The sequence below is a fragment of the Elephantulus edwardii genome, unplaced genomic scaffold (assembly GCF_000299155.1).
Source record: "Elephantulus edwardii isolate Elephantulus edwardi_28Jun2011 unplaced genomic scaffold, EleEdw1.0 scaffold00088, whole genome shotgun sequence".
Taxonomy (NCBI): domain Eukaryota; kingdom Metazoa; phylum Chordata; class Mammalia; order Macroscelidea; family Macroscelididae; genus Elephantulus; species Elephantulus edwardii.
The window spans coordinates 5,121,021-5,127,248 of record NW_006399838.1 but is presented as its reverse complement, the minus strand read 5'-3'; positions in this window follow the sequence as shown (position 1 = coordinate 5,127,248).

The following is a 6,228-nucleotide window of genomic DNA, read 5'->3' as shown; positions in this document are numbered from 1 at the left end:
TCTTCTCCAGCACCACAGCTCAAAGGCATCAGTTCTCCTTCTATCCTCCTTGGTCATTGTCCAACTCTCTGATGCATAACAGGTGATTGCAAAGACCATGGCCTGTGTCAGATGCACCTTAGTCTCCAGAGAGACACCACTGCTCTTCAGCACTTTGGAGAGGTCCCTAACAGCATGTGGAACTGATGACAGCCTTTTTATTGATTAAGCAGACAGATAAAATGTCTAAAAAAATTAATCTGGACAGGACTCTACTTCTACCTCTTCAGTTTAAGGGATACTGAGATTTCTTCTCTCAACTGGCTTCTCTTTCTTTTGATGTCTTGTAAGATAAATGATGATGCAGGCCACACCTCAGAGGAACAACTCTCACGTTGAATCAGTGCTGTGATTGGATCACGGGTGCTGCATCCCATTGGAACACCTTTACATTGTAGGAAGCCTCTCACATCAGATCCCAACATGGTAATGGTTACTGCACGGCATCACTGCAAAATACAACCTTTCATAACTGTCAAACTCCTGAGAATCCTGACCCAAACAAAATACACTTCTGAGTGATAAAAATGAACCCACGATGCCTCTGCCTTTAGAAAATTAATAACTAATTTATCTGTTCTCTCTGTGTTATTTTTTACAAATATGTATATAAACCCACACAAAAAGCAGCGTACTTTGTATACTTTCCTCTATTTTTATTTTTCACTTACTGTTACATCCTGAAATGGTTTCTTATCAATAGTCCTATTTTGTAGCACTCAATCTTGAGAATGTTTTAATTGGTAGTTATATGTTTGTATTAAACTTTTACTGTTATGAGTAACGTCACATTTATAGTTTTATAGTTCTATGGGGACTGCTGTTGTCGTCACTGAAACACAAGCATCTCATAGCTGACCCTCCAGCGGGTCTTCGGAGGTAGTAAATCACGCGAGAGGATCTTTCTCCAGCAGAGCGGCTGGTGGATTCAAACTGCGTATGTGCTTTTGGGTTGGCAGGACAACTCTTACCACTAAGTCACTGTATTGCAATGAATTACAGTTCTAGAAAGGATGATGTTGGATCAAAGGATAAAATAATCTATGCTTTAGTTATATATTATTTCTTTTTCTCTTTATCTCCACAAGCAGTGCTTGGTTTTGCCATAAAGTGAATTGTGTACTGCCATTGCTTATTTTATTAAGAAGTACTTTTGTTTGTATTATCCTTAAGATTTTCACTTCCTTAGGTCTTATAAAGATTAAACTTGTAGACATATCTCAGACCTAGAGTATAGACTGAAACAAGATAAAAAAGGGATAGGCTGTTTTTGTTTTGAAAGAAATCTGACAAAAATACATAAATAGAGATAGACATAGACATAAACATAGAGAAAGAGATCTATCTTTATATATCTATATATCCTCTATATCTATCTCTATCTCTCTGTATCTATCTCTCTCTCTCTCTATCTCTCTAACTCTATATCTCTGTCTCTCTCTCTCTGGCATACTGTCATAAAAAACTCATACCCCCTATTTTTTCACTCTAGAATCCTTCCAATCTCTTACCTTCACTTCATGGTTCAATCTAAGTGTGGAACTTCCAGTTATACAGATGAATTCTAGATGAGAAACAGAGAACTAAGAGAAAAGGACTGCAAGAATTCCAATTCAAAACTTTCCCTAACATCACACTGGCCAACCCCTATCTTCAAGGGAGGATAGAAAATATATGTTCCCTTCCAGCGTTGTAGGTTTGGTTCAGCCAGTTAGCTTCGTCATGTTTTTTCAGTCAGACTAAAAGCAATTTGAGAACAAAATTTTATTTTTTTAAATAACCCAGAAAGCATAATACAGTTTCTTGCACATAGAATACCACATGAAGCAATCATTTATTCACTTAATTAAATTTATATTTCATTTACAGTGACAAATATAAGCATAAGATACATAAGGAAGTGCATAAGTAAATGTGGCGTGTTGTGCTTTTCTAATAAAGGACATCATTTATTTTAATGTTCCCTTGGACTTTGTACACAATGTGCTAATATATTTGACTTCATTGCTCATACTCTTTCTACTACATCATGTAGCCTCATTTGAATAAAATCATGTACATTTTTATAGTAAGAAATACCCATCACTTTTCTCAAACCAACAAGCTTTAAGAATCCAAATTCAGTATCAACTTACATCATCAGAGTAGTAGAAAGATTATATTCCTGGAAAAAAATTTAACTTAGCATCCAGGCACTTAAAAAGACATCGTATAATTAGATACATTATCATCATCACGTTAATTAAATTACCATACAGTTAAAAATTCATTTAAAAAATCTTTATGATTTTTTTATTTTAGAAGTCAAACTCAGCAGGCTAATTCTCACACTTAGATCAATAAACATCGTGATGACTGGAAAAAAGATTGAAATGAACAAAGGGTTTTCTTAGAGCACAATCAGCACCTACAAAAGTGGCGGTCACAGAATCAAATGACATATTGCATTAAAAAATGTGCAGATGACTTCTTTAAAGGGCTGAGGAGCAAGGGTAGCACTTTAAGGACTAAGATGCGCCTGCCTCACACTATGGTTTCAATTGCTTGATATACATGGGAAAGTTGGGTACTGAATAAGTAAAACCAAATAAGAACTGGTATCTTTGAATCATAGTGTTGGGGAATATTGAATCTACCATGGAATGACAAGAGAACAAACTTGTGTTGGAAGAAATTTAGCTAAAATGTTCCTTGAAAGAGAAGATGACAAGACTTCATCTCACATACTTGGAGCATTCTATCATGAGGCTCAAGCCACTAGAAAATGATAATATGGTTGGTAAAGTAAAGTAGAGGATCGGGGGTGGGGGGAGGAATACCCCAACAACATGCAATGACACAGTGTCTGTACTGTCTTGAGCACACGAGCAATTATGTGGATGGTGACGTTGGGTATAGTGGTATGACATTCAGGCTCAGTAAAATCGGAGAGGCATAACCTTGGAGTTAGCAGTGCAATTCTATGTGGACTATGTCCCCACCGAATCAGTAGGTAGATTTTCAAATATGAGAGCACCAGTTCTGATAACTTGAGGAATATGTGTTATCTAGAGTGAAGAGGAGATCCACTGGCCCTGAGAATCGGAGTTCTTTAAGAGTTAGAGATCTGATAGCTTGATCTAGTGGCAAGAAGTTGTGCTGCAGTCTCAAAGGCACGTGGTTCGAGGCCACCAGCGGCTCCACGGGAGAAGGATGGGCAGTCTCCTCCCGGGTGATTAACTGCCTCTGAAAACCCTCTGTGCTGAAGAGTCAGCTGTGGGCCAGTTCCAACTCTGCAAGTTGTTGTTGTTGTGTATCTTAGAGAAATCCAAAGGCCGTGCCTTTCTGGCGGTGAGAATCCATCGGTCACTCTCTGGGAGAAAGATGAGTGGTCTCTTCCTGTGTGATTTACTGCCTTGAAACTCAGTGCAGGTTGCTGAGTGAGAATCAACTCGTCGGCAGCGTTTGGGTTTTTTAGAAATATTTAGAGACATGTCCAGGTCATTGTTGTGTTGTTGTTAGGTGTTATCGGGTCAAGTATGACTCAGAGTGACCCTATGAACAACTTATCTGAACACTGTCCTATCCTATCCACTGTCAGCTTCACAGTCTTTGATACACTCAGCTCGTTATTGTAGTTCACCACGTCAGCTTACCTGGTCGAGGGTCTCCCTGACTTCTGCCATCACTCCTCTCCTAACAACATGCCTAAGGTTTGTGAGACATACTTCATCATCATTGCCTCCAAATTTGGCTGCATCTTCTCCAAGACATATGTCTGTTCTGTTGGCGGCCCATGGAATCTTCATCACTCTTCTCCAACACCACAGTTCAAAGGCATAAAATCTTTCTCTGTAGCCTTTAGTATTGTCCAGTTTTCAGATGCATAGAAAGCTGAAAAGACTGAATCAAGCGCACCTTAGTCTTCAAACCGACATCGTCGCTCTTCAGTGTTTAGAGAGGTTCCTGACAGTGGACTTGCCCAGTGCAATGTGTCTGCCGACCTCCTGTCTGCTAATATCAAGGATGTTGATTATGGATCCAAGTAAGATGAAATTTTTGACAGTTTCAGTCCTTTCTCCATCTAACATGATGTTGCCTATTGGCCTAATGGTAGGGGCCTTTGTTTTCTTGTGGGTGATGTATTGAAGGCTATAGTCTTTGTTTCTCTGTAGCAATACCATCTTGTTGTGCTATTATTTTATTTACTATGAAGCAGAGGATTTGGATTTTGCTCTCTACTTTCTGTTTCCTTCAAGTTATTTTACTATTTGATTTAACCCCAAGCACCCATCCAACTTCAACAGTTAGCATTATTTTTTAAAAAATGACTTCACTATTGCTCCAACCCTTTAAAATACCTTTTTTTATTACATCATTTGTTTTTTTTAATTTAAGTTTCAGTATTTTGATGTACACCGTCTCTAACTTTAAACTTTTGAAGATAAATTTGGCACTTCCTCTCTAGTGACAATTTCCTTTTCATACATCATGCATACCCTTTATAGCTTGGATTTCATGCTTCACTGTTTCAATAGCACTGCCTTCAGTCTCATAAATCTACTGATCCTCTATCTTTTCCTCTTACTCATCTCTGTCATTTCCTCTTACTCATCTCTATCTTTTCCTCTTACTTATCTAGTAAAATGCTATATCTACACATCACAGGGATGTTGGAGAATATCCCAGGAGATGACAGATTAGTTCCTACCTAAGAATCAGTGATACGAACTAGGCTTTCAACACTGCCTATAAATATTGCCGTAGTCTACTAATCAATTTACTGTCACTCTCGCCATCTGCTTTAAAATATTTCGTACGTCTCAAACTTCCAACCACACCCCTCTTCATCTCCTTTTCCCTAAGCAGAACACTTAATCTGTTTAAGAAAATAGAGGCGCCTGGACACAAACTCAGAACTCCTCAGACCCAAATTTATCTACATGTACCCAACGCTTGTATTTTCTTCACCTTTGGGGCCTATCCATTACCACTTTTCATCAGTTACTCCTTCTATTTCATGTATAGTCTCCAGATACTTCTCACTTGCTTGTAATGTGCTCAAGACTCTTCAGGTAGAACTCAACAATTTTTCCTCTCTCCTTCAGCTCTACATCTACTCCACGTGTCTTTGTCTTTCTCACTGCCAGAAGTATTCAAATGCCAGTCCATTTGATTCTGGATTCGGTCTCCAACTGTTAGCTGAACTAACTCTTACACAAATCCAAGGCAAAGGAAAAAATGATTGATTTTCCAGTTCTAAACACATGAGGTATACTATAGGCTACAGCTGGAATCCTACATGGAAGATAAAAATTTGAGGGGGAAAGCGAAAGAAAGGGAATATGGAGGAAGGTTCCATATTTGTGACTACCTTAGAGAAATGTGAATGATGATCACATGACTTCCAAGGCTATTTCTCAGATTATAAATTTATGTTCTTCCAGATAATGAACTATAATTTCCAATTTTTCCAAAATATGGAATGATGATAGATTTATCCATAATATTATGTGTATATAATAAAGTTATAAGAGAGTGAGAACCTAATTAACAAAGGCATATGATTGTGTGGATCACAGCAAATTGTGGCTAACCTTGAGAAGAATGAGAATCCAGGAACATCTGAGTGTGGTCCTATACTTGGACCAGGAGGCGGTTGTCAGAATAGAGCAAGAATATACTGAATGGTTTAAAATCAGGAAAGGAGTGTGTCAAGGATGTGTCCTGTCTCCTTCCTTTTCAATCTGTATGCAGAACAGATCATCCAGGAGGCTGGACTTTATGAGGAGGAATGTGATATCAGGATTGGAGCAGGAGTCATCAACAACCTGGGTTATGCAGATGCCACAACCTTGCTTGGTGAAACTGAGAACGGCCTAAAACATTTGCTTTAGAAGGTCATGGACTGTAGTTTGTAATATAGATTGAAGCTCAACATCAAGAAGACAAAGACTTTCACCACTTGGGGTCCAATTGGCAGCACCCTAATAGATGAAGAATAGGTTGTTAACTATTTCAGGTTACTAGGTTCCACCATCAACACTCTTGGCACTAGCAGCCAAGAAATTAAAAACAAACAAACAAACAAACAAACAAAAAAACCCAAAACCCCAAAGCAAAAAACAAAAGACCCACAAACAAACCTGAATTGCATTAGGAAAATCTGTGTCAGGGACCTCTCCAGAGTGCTGAAGAGCAAAAATGTCA